Source organism: Oryza brachyantha, chromosome 8 (genome assembly GCF_000231095.2).
Source record: "Oryza brachyantha chromosome 8, ObraRS2, whole genome shotgun sequence".
Lineage (NCBI taxonomy): Eukaryota > Viridiplantae > Streptophyta > Magnoliopsida > Poales > Poaceae > Oryza > Oryza brachyantha.
This window is the reverse complement of record NC_023170.2, coordinates 8,837,231-8,851,497: the sequence shown is the minus strand read 5'-3', so window position 1 is coordinate 8,851,497 and position 14,267 is coordinate 8,837,231. Positions and strand designations below refer to the sequence as shown.

The following is a 14,267-nucleotide window of genomic DNA, read 5'->3' as shown; positions in this document are numbered from 1 at the left end:
AGGCTGCACCTTTTTGTTATTTCCATGTCCTAATTCAAATTATGATAATGGTATTTATGCATATTACTAGGAAATACCTACTTTCATTTGCTTGAACTGCCAGTACAAGCAACACGAGTGTTTCAAATGTGGCAAGCTTGATTCTTCGCATGAGACAAATCCTAAGGTGACATACTGCAGCCTTGCATGACTGTTGAACTGTGTAATTAATATTGAACCTCTTGGGCTCTTGTAGCAAATGCTGTTCCCATTTGGAAGCAGTGCTCGTCTTTCATCCAGGATTTTTAGCCGATTATTTTGTGTTTCCTCTCTTACTACAGTATCCGTTTCTTCATGCCTTGAGGTTCCCTAGATGATATGCGTATTTCCTTAATTCAAATATTAGATCCATCGTTGCCTTGTTAATTAAAAAAGAATTTAAAATCTCATTCCTCCATGACGCTCCATCTTCCCTAGCTTGAGGGGTGGATGTGGCATTTATAGCCCCCTCTAAATCTGTCCATTGGGGGCAAAAGATGCTCTCTTCGGAACTTTCGGTTAGTTTGAATCCAACAACCCCCTGACACTTAGAAATACAAAATTATCTGTGAAAAAAGTCATCTCTTCAGAAGTTTTGGTTACCACCTTTGGAACTTTCTACAATCTTACAAAACCGAAAATCAAGAGCTCAAGTACCTTTGGAACTTCCGGAAATCTTACAAAACACTTACAAAATATTTTAGTGTTAGTGACGTAGAGGAGGGACAAGTCAGACATGTCCTTAGAGCAAACCCAATTGATCATCCATCCTAAAAATAGATGATGTTAAGAAAAAAAGTCCAAACATAACATCTATCCCATCATCCAAAAATAAAGCGTCATGCATATTGGAAAGAGAAACTCTAAATATGGATGTCTACCCTCTGTTGTCCTGTAAGCATTTACTACCTTGCCTTTCTTCTCCGTCGCTCTGCTCGTTTTCTTTCTTTTTTCTCGCTTGCCTTGCCTTGCTCAGCTTCCTGCTTCCGTTCGTTTCTTTTGCATCTCTTTCTGTCGTCGTGGCGTTGGCTGGGTGATGCTCTCGTGTGCTGAGGCTTGTGCGGTCCGATTCGCTTCCGTTCCTCGTTCGCTTTTGCGGGTTATTTCTTCGGCCTCTAATGTGTTTGTTCTTTCCTGCTCATCGGTTGCGACGGTCCCACGGCTCTGCACCGCATCGTCGTCTCTCCCTTGTGCTCTGGTCCGTCCTGGGTGCTCACTTCGTTCCCTGCTCATCGGTTCCCGCTACGGGTGCCGGACGCGAGCGGTGCGGGCGGCGGAGGTCGGCTACCGGCAGAGGTCAGGGTGGTCTTCACTGGACCTCGCGTGAATATGAGTCGACCGACGGGGCCCTCCCCTCCCGGACTGCGCCTCCTCCGTCCCGCACCTTGTGGCTGACGCAGGTGTTTGTTTAATATTTTTAGTATTCTTACTACTATATGTCACATACTCCAAGCAGAACGACAAGTTCCGGTGCACGGCCTACCATGAGGTAAAACCTGCAGCTGACCCAACCCTTTGTTCATTCATTTCCCGCTTGAGCCGCAGCATGTTGTTGCACGATGAGCTGTTGGTGTTGAACTTGCTTGCAAATCACTTTGTGGTTTATGGAAAAAAAATGTTTGACCAAATGGATTGAATAATTAGCCCCTTTTTGTTGTTCGTCATCGTACCTGATTGAATGCTTGGGGGAGAGGACAGATGGTTTGGTGGTGGATTTTGATGCTTTTTCTTGGCTGCACAGATGTCTCTGATGGCGAGCCTCAGCAACCCGTACATTGTCGACTCCAAGGACGGTTTGGTTGATGAGATAAAAAATCTCAACTGCAATTCTGTTTTGGGAATAATTTGGCATTCCTTTAGATGAAAGGTTTTTATGTTCTTTTTCCCTCTCTCTCTTTGATGGTTGCAGGGGACCTCTACCTGCATTGTGACAAGTCACTGTGGAGGAGGTGACATGTAAGGCCCCCACATTTTCACACTTTAACTGCTCCTAAAATTTTACCATTCAATGTTCCAAGTTACTGACACCAAAATCACAGGGCTGAGAGGATCAAGAAGGCAAGGGGTGTCCTTTTCTCTGAAGAGGTAAGAACATAAGTCGCCGTAAGTAGATGAAATGCTGGCAATTACAGCGTCAAGAAGCAATAGAAATAGTAAATGGGTCAGAAACTTACTGCTTCTTTGGTACTTGCTGTGGTCAAACAGGGTGTGCCGATGGTTCACACATTGCTCTTGGCCCTTGACTATCTGCACTGCAACCGTGTGCTTCACCGTGACCTCAAGGTAAATGCAAATTGTCCCTATCCACAAGTCCATTCATCAGATATCATCAATTACCTAACATGTCCTTGACTCCTGTGTTGTTACAGTGTTCAAACATTTTTTTAACGAACGATGATAACATCCGACTTGGTAAGAACATATATATTTCATTACAAATGAAAATGACTGCGTTTGTCCTCATTCTTGGATAGTATAGTGACCTGAATATCCATTGTTTCTTCATAACAGCTGATTTTGGGCTAGCAAAATTGCTCATGGAGGACTTTGCCTCAATGGTATGGCTTAAACCCATGATATTAAGTTGTGTAAATGTAACTCACAAAAACATTTCCAGTTAGCAAAGGACGAAAGGAAACACAACTATCATATTACCTACATACAGTCGCACATGTATAAATACCCTTCATGCAAAGCCTTTTGCTTTTTAATAATAATTCATAACTGAGTTATTTATGACTGATAATCTTTGGCCGCATAAAGGAACATTGTTCTGTACAAAAAGTGATACCATTTCAGTATATTTCAACCAGCTTTGTTTCTTTTCCATCATCTATTTTTAGAACTATATATACACAGTACGGCCCTTCCGTACCATCTCCATTCAAAATATTCTGACATGTCAATGAACTGATAGATCCCATTTCCACTTAATGAATTTTACGTCTATGTTTTTCGGATTGTGGGAACCCCAAACTACATGTGCCCAGAAATACTAGCGTACATACCTCATGGTTACAAATCTGATGTATGGCCACTTGGTGAGGTCTCAGTACTACAGCTTTTGGAGTAAGTTTCACATTTTCTGTTGTTCTGCTAGACAGAATTAAACAGCTGCATAATCCTTTTCCATCTTTTACTGTCAGGTTGCTGTATGTTCGAGATCTTACCACACCGCCCTGCATTCAAAGCTGCAGTAAGTTCTACACTTCTACTACACAATTCAAATTATGCATTACTGTTTACATATAGCATGGAAATTCATGAATTACTCCATCTTGTTTTCAAAGTACATGGCATCATTAGTCAACAAAATAAACATGTCTTCAATATCTCCAATGCCACCAATATATTCATCATCACTGTGAGTACCAATATGATTATTCTTTAATGATTGCCCAATAATATAAATAAGAATTTATTGTTAAACATGATGCCTTTTTTTCGCAGGAAGCAGACAGAACACTTGACATTCAAAGTTGGTTCACTGCCTTTGCTGTTTTGCATTGTCATCATCTGTCATCTGCTTTCCATGTTTTATGAAGCACTTCATGTTTATCAGTAAAAAAACGTGATCATTACTTGACGACAGTTATCATTTCATCGTTTTGTTCTTTTATCTCTATTAACAATAGTCATACTAATTTCTCAGTGTTGCAAAGTTTACCGTGCATTTTATACTTAACAGATGAATCATGTAGGAATGCAATTTCTTTGAAATCTAAGATGTTCTTCCAATGCTCTGCAGCATGCTCTCTCAGAAGCTGAACATGAGCTATGATGACGCAGAATTGTGGATAATGAACTTAGTTAGGAATTCAAAGCTTGATGCCAAGATTGATTCAGTATCTGGAACTATTGTCATGACGACCAATCATGTTATCATGTAAGTTGCTCCAGCCATACATGCTGCAGACTAATTTAAGCAATTGATAGAATACTAATATATTCATATTATCAATTTATGAGCGAGTTTTTCCAATGTTTTCCTAATTGCAACCATCAGCAACTTATCGAAAGCTTGAAGAGTCTTAACCTGCGGACTTTCATGCTAGCAAAGAACATTGTGGAGCCAGCTCAGGCAGTACAGCAGGAAACTCGGTGAGATTGACAGAAAACGACTGTTTTGAGGCGCCCAAAACTATTTTAAGTAGAGACAGCCTTGCAAACTTCTGGACTTCTGTTGTTTACCATTGACTCCGCTCTATCAGTACTTAAGGTTAACCAGGAGTGATCTGTCGTTCGCTACAGCATATGCTGACGTTTTTTTTTTATTTTGTACCTGGAATCCCGTTGCTGAAGTTAATTCCTTTCCCTTTAGTACTACAAGTGAAGCATACCTAATTGATTGTTATGGTATTTCGTGTCTGTCAAGTGGTTATTTTTTAGTAGCTTTATATGTTCTACTATTTTAGTATACCCTACTTTAGATCTGTTTGTTATTTTCCATATTATTATATTGTTGTTGGGCCGCCTGGCCTGTTACTTGCCCCATTCGGTTTACATTATTCTTTTCTGTATGACATAACAGGCGCATTTGCCTCTCCGTTTACTCATGGTACAACTGCTCCCAAGAGGCGCGCCAGGGCACGCCCCGTCCACTAGTATACATAAAGGGTGGCAGAATGTGGCGCCCCTGGGGGTGTCCACGTTGGCAGGCTACAGTGCCCGGTGTTTTTTTTGGCCCCTTTTTGCATTACTTATTTGGGTGGACATTGCCTTCCCAACTTTTACTGTTCTTGTCGTTGTTGCTGTGTCAGCCTCTCTTTAGCCCAGTGTTTTTTTGGCCCCTTTTTTAGTTGCTTGCTCGGGCCGACGCTGTCTTCCGAACTTTTACCGTTCTTATCACTGCTGCTGTGTCAGTCTCTCATTTTTCTTCTGCTTCTCTCTGCCCTACTCATACATTTTTCTTCCTTCTTTCATCGCCTGTTGGCTGTTGCTCTCGGCCTTGGCCGGCGAGGGCGGTGGCGGCCGATGTAGGCGGCAGCTGCCGGCAGGGCCTGGGACGACTGAGGTGGCCCTAACGACGGCGACGGCTGGTGGCAAAACCTAGGGCGGCCAATTCGGTGGTGACCGACGGAGGCGGCAGTTGCCGGCCATGAGGCCCGAGGCGGCGGACGCGGGTGCTGTGACCGATCCCGCCGAGGTGGCGACGGATCCGTCTGGGGAGGCTGCGGATTCCTGGCTTCAACAACCTCAGCCGGAGCTTCCTCACGAAGATTCCTGCCGGCGATGAGGCCCGGGGCAGCGGAGGCGGGCGCTGCGGTGGATCTGGCCTGAGCCGCGATGGATCTGGGAGCTAGCGGAGGTTCCTGGCGCCATGACCTCGGCCATAGCTTCCTCGTGGCGACGACCTTGCCTAGAGGTTACTGCTGCCGACAATCTCAGCATGGGTTTGGCCGAATCGGAAAAGCGGGCGATGACCTCGGCATGGGCCTGGTATGTTGTTTTCGTTTACGGAAAAGCTCCCGTACGGCATGCCGTAGGAACGGGACAGTTAATGACTTATCTCCTCCGCGCGCACGCCTACATGCTGCACACGTTTGGTTCCGACGATGTGGTTTTGGATCGGTTTGGACTTTAACTATCCTGTCCTCCGATGGAATACCATCGTATAGTCGTTCTCTTTCGTTTATGGGGGTGTGCTTGCATGCTGATGGGAGGGGTGGCCACAAAAAAATCCTATGTTTCAGTGAGGCTACGCGTGCCTCTTGCAAGATGTGTGCGCCTTGACAGGATCAAACAACTATCTGAAGGACCAATTCATCAAAGAATTGGGAAACAGGCTGAACAAGATGTACCTTGATATGAACATAACATCTCCCTACCAATTTTATTGGTACAAGTTTTCGTTAGTGGTTTCCGCATAAAACATCATGCTTCTTATGGCACTGTATTATTTTCAACATATTTTATATGTGGATGCGGATATGTTTCTCTGTCAAAAGCCTGAGCAATTATTCATACTTTCTCCAGAATTGCCGCCATGGGAGGGGGGAGGGGGGGGGGGGGGGGAGAGGGAAGGAACTCTGCCTCTCACTGCAGCAGGGAAACCCCATGTCTGCTCCTGCTTCTCTTCCTCATTTCTCTGAATAATTCTTCTTTCAGGTTTTCTTCAGAAGAAGCTGAATATGTTTCAGGTTTTCTGCAAAATGGTGTCTTCTAATTGGACGCAAGGGAACTATGGAAGCTTCTTTCTTGGGTGCAGCAAGGAAAAATCTTCAGCCTTTCAGAGTCTTTTTTTCTCTTCGGCTATTCAGAGTTGACAGGAGATGACCTTTTCTCGTAGGTAACCTCAGAGGCTGGAAATGGATGCAAAGGAGGAGAAGGGTTAGGTAGTGTAGTGTTGTATTGCCAAAGCATAATTCTTTTTTTTGTTGAAATCGTGCAAATTTTGTGCAGACCGAATTATACTAAGCCTTCTATATATGCATGTCTTTTGCGTTTCAGCAACAAATGCTATAGCTTAACATGTGCTTTTGAAGAATGGGAGGGCGATGCACAAAGCAATTACGACCCTGTCTTTTCACTTTTGCTTATGGTTACAAGCCAAGATTTGAATTTTCCAACCTTAGATTTGGAGTTTATTTCCTCTTCCATGTTTAGAGCTAAGAAGGTTTGCGTGCATTTTGCATTCTGTACACCAACTTTTTCCCTGTTTGCTTCCTGCTATTTATACTCATTTAATACCTTTTTCCTGCACCTCGTTATCCCTGTTTATATTCTGATGTGTTCGCCCTCCTTCCTCTCTACTGCATACAATACATCCGTGCCATCAGTTCTTCGCATACTCTACTGTTACTCCGTGATGCTAGTAGTGCATTTAGAGTTGATTTCTGAGAGGTCATTCTGCTTGTTACCTTGTGTTGAACGAATTTACCATGGCTCTTATACTTAACGTGGCCATTATCCTCCGCTGGCTTGTCTGAAGATTTTGTTACAGGTGTTTGCTGTTCTCACGCTACCTCACCATTATGTTTTGTCGTTCAGCAAGCTAACTTGAGGTTGGCTGCATTTAATTCTGGTGTATTTCATTCTCCTTTCATGCTTAGCTGGTCTAGAATATTGAAGATCGAAGTTGTGGAACAACCATGAAATAAGTCTACAATCGCGCCTTCTGAGGTTCATTTTGTACATTACCCACAACCAAATAACTTATGGCAGGTGACAGTTCTGCTGAAGTTGTTTACATTATACTATATACTTTGATTGTGTAATATCTGATATGAATTTTATTTTTTAGCAGTGAATACATCTGTACCCATGTCCTGTACTTCGCAATTATCTCGTCACAACGTTCTGGAAGCGGCTGGTTTGAAACTCTTCTTAACAGCCACATGAATGTTTGTTTGAAAGGTGAAATTTCCTCTTCAAAAGGACATCTATAATAAAGACATTGGATAAAGTGTACAGTTTTGTTTGAAATAGTAGTGCTTCCAAGAATGAATGCTTAATCAGGTGAGAAAAAGTGTGTGCAATCCATCAACTTTTGTGTTTTCTTAATTCACAGAGCTTGCCCTTCAATGTTTTTCATTTTTACTTGAAAGTTGAGAAGGAAAAGCCTACCTCATGATCTAAATGTTAGATCACATTTTTGCTCCATTTATGAAACTATGAATAGCTTGCTGTAGCTCGGTTCTATACCGTTGGATTTCGATGGCCATATCTATTGGGCACTGAATTTACCCCACACATATGCACGTTCCATTCTAGATGCACTGAATTTACCCCACACATACCGTACGGCCTCGCTTGTGATTTAGAAGCTGTCAGTTTGCCCCCCTTGAATAAACTCTTTTGTGCAATCATGAATATGATCGATCTATTCATTTATGAATCATGTTATTCTCAAGGAGATAGTGTAGGTATTACGCTTGGTCCCCCCATAGTAATAATTCTCCTTGCACACCTGCTAATAATTCTCCTTGCACACCTGCTAGAGTAGTACCCCCTTTTCTCTTACGGTTTACCTTAATTGTGCCTTAATTGTGCCTTAATTGTGCCTTTTCTGCACACCTATGATTTTATGGTACTTTTAGCACGTTGGTCAAATTGACATGCTAGATTCCCTGCCATAGTGAAATGTAAGATTAGTCTTAGTATTGGCATGGATAGAAGATAAGTTAAGATTAGAGGCAATCGATTCTCTTCGAAAGAAATGTGGTGACTAGCCTAACCACTAAAACTTTTATAAGAGTTTCTAATTATATCGAGTTTCTAATAGGCCACATTGACTCCACATGCATCCATCAACGCCAACACTCTATCCTTCGCTAACCTTAACACTCTCTCTAAGACATGATCCAACGATTAATCTCTCTAGGAGGTGTTTTGGGTTAGTGGGGAGGCTTGAGAGGTGCTAAACTTGCCTGCTAAACTTGCCCTAGCAACCAGAGAACTCGAACGGAAAACCTCACCAACGGCTAGATCTCAAGAGCCCCTTTTATAGGCTGGCAGACGTCACTTAGCCGTTGGAAAAGAAATCTAACCAGACTGTCCGGTTAGGGGGCCGAACCGTTTGGCCAGCACTTAACTCACTCACTCAGAGCAGGGGCCGGACCAAGGACCGGACCGTCCTGTCACCGGACAAAGGGCCGGACCAAGCAGAAACCGGACCAAGGACCGGACCGTCCTATCATCGGACCAAGGGCCGGACCGTCCTGTCCCTGCTTCAGGAAAAACAGCATAAGCTACAACTGGACCTCAACTTACTCCGCTTGGTTTAGGCTTACTCCAGGATGCATGCAGAGATTCCAGTGACCCTCTAAGTAGTACGGAGTTCCTACGACTCAAAAAGAAAAAAATAAAATACGCCTTCGAGCACCTTCGTCTTCGTAGAGTCGTCGCTTCGGGTCACACATGCTCTAAGTTTGATCAAGTAATCTTTCAATCAAAATGATCTCTCATCTTCTCTGCAATCACAACTCATTAGCGCACACATGCTTGGCTAGCATTGTTATTAATCATCCAAAACTTCGTTTAGGGGCTAGATGCACTTTCAGTAATGACCGTGGTTGTGCTGGTGTTCCTCGGTAAGATTTGAGGAGGCCAAGATGGAAGACGTCATGGATGCAGGCGGATGGTGGAAGTTGTAAACAATAGGCCATGTCGCTGACCCCAAGAGATAATCTTGTATGGCCCATAAAAGCATGGTACAAGTTTGCTAGAGTGGAATTCGGGAAGTGATGTAGCTTAACGGTGAGGAGGCACACCCAAACCCAGTCTCCGATTTGATACTCGATGTCGTGATGTTTGCCATCGTAGAACAACTTGGAATCGTCTTGAGCTTGTAGTAGCCGTTTTTGAATTTTTGCCAAAAGTCATCCCGTTACACAGAAGCTTGATCCATTGCGCGTACGCGTGCCAAACCTCGATCGTAAGTGCGTAGCGATGGAGGAGCGTGCTCGTAAACCACTTGGAATGGTCTTGGGCGGAGAGAAGTTTGTAATGCCGTGTTGAAACAGTATTCGGCCCATGGTAGCCAGCATAGCCAATGTCGTGGTCGATCTCACGTCAAGCAGTGAAGGTACATGCCAATCACATGCGATTGGTCTCCTCAGACTGGCCATCGCTCTAACTCTCGGAGATAAAGGGAAAAAAAATCCTAAACCAACTCTTAACTAATAGACAAAATTATACCGTCATGTATCGATCCTCACGATTCCCTGTTGAATTCGAACTCTAATGGATAAAATTTCCATCTGTGATTGCATTGCGCCTTTCCTTATGCGAATCCAATAATGAATTTTTACCAAATTTGGTATTTATACATGCCCCTAGTTTTGGAGTATGAGAACACATGCTTCAAAATTATCTTCTCTTCTCTGGCTTTGATGATGACTCCAAAACTTTTTTCTTTTGCCTCTTGCAATCGACTTTCATGAACTGACACTGTCTGTAATTAGATGTGACAAACTTTCAAACTCATGGCAAAATAATTTGTAGTTGGTATGTTCTAACAATCCACCGAATGCGAGATCGGTTAACTATTTATCATTTAGGTCCAGACTATAGCATTGACTGTGAACATTACGAAATCATTGTATATATTCCATAGTCGATTCTCCTTTCTACTGATTAACTAGAATTAAATCGTTAAGTCTCATCTCATCCATACCAGCAAATAAGTATTTATGAAATTGTTTTTCTAGATCAGTCCAAATTTTGATCGAAATTGGAGATAATGATGAAAACCATGTGAACGTCAATCTAGAAAGTGATAGCGGGAACAACCTAACCTTCAAAGTGTCGTGAGCTGATGCGTCTCCACATTGTGCTAGGAATCGGTTGACATCTTCAATTGTAGAAACAAAAGCTTGCCGGAAAATAACGAGAATTCTAGGATCCTATCTCGGCAAGGCAACGGAACCCTATCAAGCTACTCAGGGTATGGTCGCCGATACATATATATTTGTTTCTTTGGTCTGATCCCAAATTATTCTCTCTTGACCCCAATTCTATCGGTCCACTCATCATCCCTTCTATTGTCATTATGCCAACACTAATGAGGTTCTGGCCAATATTGCCCCCCTAGTTGAATTGCTTGAGCAATGTTTTCATCAACCATTGTCTTGATCAAAGTTTGGAATGTATTCATCAAAACGCCATATCGAATTCAAAGTTTGCAATGTATTCATAAAAACTCTAGATCGAATAAAGCATGATGAACTGATTCATTAACCGCATGTTGAAGTGCTTCATCCATCGGCTTCGAAAGTTGAGTCTTTTGAATTGGTCCTTTTGGTGTCATGATCACACATTTAAGACAACACCTTTGTAAATTCGCCATGGATTGCTTCACTGGTTGTTGTTGCTCTTTTGTCAAATCTTCCATTGTGACCAAGTTTTTGGCATTAACTTCTTCAGAAGACATCTCTGACTCCTGATGACGATCGCTTGCGAGTAAAATTAGAGCGTGTCCCACTAGGCGTGCCTTAATCGTGTTAACGTCAAAAGGTGACCCGACGACGTGTGTCGTTAACGTGTCACACACGTAGGCCTGGTAATCACTACTCAGAACGTTCCAGTGTAGGACCTAAACTACACTAAATCTTAAGAAACTAGGGTTGTCAATCAGTTTGATCTTATAACTAACAAGATATGAAAAAACAGGAAAAACAGCTAATCCTAAAGCCTATGTCTGCCTATCAGCTGATATGGCTTTAGAACCGTAGCCGTTAGGTTAGACAATCGGCTTGACAAGAATTTCATGATAATCACTAAAGTAATCCAATCGGCTGATTATGAGTAGGATAATCACTAAATAATCCAACTTATCTTAAAAGATCAGACATAACCGAGATAGTTTTAAGATCAATCAGTTGATCGAACCGATTTAGCACTCATCGCATATGCAGTCAGCAACCAATAGGACACTAAACGTGCAAATTAAAGTAAAACTAGATTGTTATGCTAATTACTAGCATAAAACATAACCATGCATGAAATCAGTGTAATATTGCAATCTACAAGTAATTAAATACCAAACTAGCGTTATCCATCAACTTGTCTGCTAAACTTAGCAGATCAGACAAGCTTTTATAGGCAGATCGGACCAAAACTAAGACAGTATGCAGTTGGATTCGATATAACTATAGAGAAAATGAAGCCCACATGAGTACTCGATCTAATCTGTGAATACAAACCCAGCCGACTAGATTGACCGGACTAAACCAAGTTAGAATCAAAGTGACCATACTCATATTTACAAGCCGAATAATGCACTCGTGAGGTCTTGATCGAGAACCTAACACTACTTCAAATCAAGAGCAGATCAAAAGCAGCAATAAGCCTTAGATAAATCATCGAACAACTAGGCAGGAGATCGAACTAAATCAAGACAATCTTGTTCTAGCCGATTGACAAGATGACAAGCACGAACTACATTGAGAAGCTGACAAACCTCGCACTGAGAACTCGCTCTTGTCGAAAAGGTTGGCAATGCGCCGAAGATGTCTGTATTGAAATTGCTGATTGTCTTTACAAAGCTATAGGATGCCCTATTTATGTCCTGGGAAACAACTAGCCTAATCGGATATGGATCCATATCTAATAACAAATATTATTACATATAGACTCTAATTAGATATAAAATCCTAAACAAACTCTAACATATAGCTAAACTACTTTACACGGACTCTTATTAATGTCGAATCTATCCGCAACCTTTCCAGGGCCAACTAGACTCCGTTTCTCGTTCGAGTCGGACTCCATCAGTTGAATTTGAGTTGTACTCCACTTGTTCGTTGTCCGATTGACTTGTTTCCTGTTTGACTCGGTCTTTAATCACGGTTTAACCCATAACGGCAATTTTTCAAAATCTAGTGTTAACGTCTTACACACGAGATCGCTCCATCCCAAGACCTAAATTCTTAGAATGCGTCGGCGTGCTAGTCAGTTTGATCCTGCAACTGACAAGATGAAGAATAAAACCAGTTGATCGGCTATCGAGCCGATAGATGACAAAAAATCCAGTCGATCAGATGTTGATGTAGTAGCATTTTGCCGATAGGCTAAATAATTAGCTGTTGAAAGCTTGAATCGACTAGAAATTCGATACGAATATACTTGAGTAATAATTAAACAATGAATCATGTGCTACCATCGGCCAAAATCAACTTGCATGTAATATGTAATACTCATAAGGCGATGCAACATAAATAACTACCGATGCATAAATAAAGCTGATATATGTAAACATAATGCAATAATGCAATTGGCTTTACAATAACTAATCTATCTGCTAGAATTAACTAAATCCTATTCTATGTGCTATTACTAACATGAATAGCACTCTATTATGTGTCACACCCGGAGTTTCGTCCTAAGCCTAAATCGTAAAAGGAAATCCGTAAATAACAATTGGCTTAATTAACTCAGGAAAAATCCCTCTAAAAGGAATTAATTCAATTAAATCGAGGCTCGCAAATCGACTAACAGGATTTAAATTCAAATTGCAGAAGTATAAAATTTGGCCAAACAAATTAATTTAAAACTCGGCAAAAGTGGGGTTTCCTTTTTCCCTCCTTTTTCCTTTCTTTTTCCCTTCCTTCTCAAATTGGGCCGAAGTCCAATTTTCCTCCCTCTCTCTTTTTCCTTTTTCTTTTTCTTCTTCTTTTCCTTCCCGGGCCGGCCCAGCCGAGCCGGCCCGTCTTCCCGCTCGGCCGGCCCAGCCCTAGCCGGTCGCCGCCACCCTATAAATCCCCTCCGCCGTCGCGCCGTCGCCCACTTTCCGCCGTCGCTCGTGTCGCCGCCGCGCTGCTGCCTCTCGCCGCCGCTGCGCAATCTCGTCGCCCGTCGGCGGTCGTCGCCGCTCTGTTGCGTCACCACCTCCGTCCCACTGTCGCCGACTTGTTGCCGCCCTCGCCGTCGCCAGGGAGCCTCCTCGGCGCCGCGCGTTCCCTCGTCGCCCGGCCGCCGCCGCGTCTCGCCCGTCGCCGCCGTCGATCGATCTCCACCGCCATCGCCGATCTCCCGCGCCCGCCCGCGTCGCCACCTTCGCCTCGGTTTCGCCGACCCGTCCGCGCTCTCGCCGCCGCCGGTGAGCCCCCGCACCCTCCTCCCCTCTTTCTTCCCCTTTCCGGCCGACCGCCGCCGAGTCGCGTGCCGTCGGCGGACGAGGCCGAAGCCCGCCGCTCCCGCCGGCCGCCGTGGTTGTCGTCGCCTCCGCGTCGCCGACGTCTGGCCGCCATCGCTTGCGCCGCGCGTGCCGCGTCGTCGCCGCTTGCCAGTCGCCGTCGCCGCTGTTCTTCCACCGCCGCCCGTGCGTCACCGTCGCCGCTCGCCGGTCGTCGCCGTCGCGCCGTCGCCGTCGCGTCACCGTCGCCGTGCGCCGCCGCCGCCGCGTCGCCCGCCGCTCCCGCCGGTCGCCGCCGTCCGCCCGACCGCGCGTTCGGTCCCCATCTCTCTGTTCCCTCTCGCTGACGAGTGGGTCCCACTCGTCAGTCGCTCCCCGCGCCCGCCTTCTCTCTCCTCCCGGGCCCAGCTGTCAGCGCCTCTCTCCCTCTCTCTCTCACCGACAGGTGGTCCCCACCTGTCAGCCGTCAGTACCTCTCTCCTCGTTGACGTCAGCAGCCCCATTAATTGCGCAATAATTGATTTAGGACTTTTCTGTTTAGTTAAAAACCCAGAAAACTTCTAAAATTCATAAGTAATTCATCTAGTCTCCGTTTAGGTCCATTCAAATTTCATTAAATTCATAAAATTATCAAGAATCCATTAAAAATAGTTTCTTTTGCTGTTTCAGTAGA

At 44.0% G+C, this 14,267-nt stretch overlaps 2 long non-coding RNA genes across 6 annotated transcripts; both read left to right on the top strand.

Moving 5' to 3' along the window:
* Positions 1 to 1,626: 1,626 nt before the first annotated feature.
* Positions 1,627 to 5,995, top strand: LOC107303449. 4 transcript variants are annotated; one of them, XR_005812336.1, is made up of 9 exons: positions 1,627 to 1,974; positions 2,058 to 2,103; positions 2,224 to 2,301; positions 2,388 to 2,430; positions 2,530 to 3,087; positions 3,165 to 3,214; positions 3,309 to 3,382; positions 3,469 to 3,904; positions 4,025 to 5,995. It is a non-coding gene; the product is annotated as an uncharacterized LOC107303449 (long non-coding RNA). The 4 variants fall into 4 exon arrangements; XR_005812338.1 differs by having other exon boundaries at positions 3,469 to 4,119; positions 4,550 to 5,995; XR_005812335.1 differs by having other exon boundaries at positions 3,469 to 5,995.
* A 27-nt stretch (positions 5,996 to 6,022) lies between these two features.
* Positions 6,023 to 7,521, top strand: LOC107304777. 2 transcript variants are annotated; one of them, XR_005812334.1, is made up of 4 exons: positions 6,023 to 6,077; positions 6,159 to 6,961; positions 7,080 to 7,182; positions 7,265 to 7,521. It is a non-coding gene; the product is annotated as an uncharacterized LOC107304777 (long non-coding RNA). The 2 variants fall into 2 exon arrangements; XR_001550830.2 differs by having other exon boundaries at positions 7,071 to 7,182.
* The last annotated feature ends 6,746 nt before the right edge of the window (positions 7,522 to 14,267 follow it).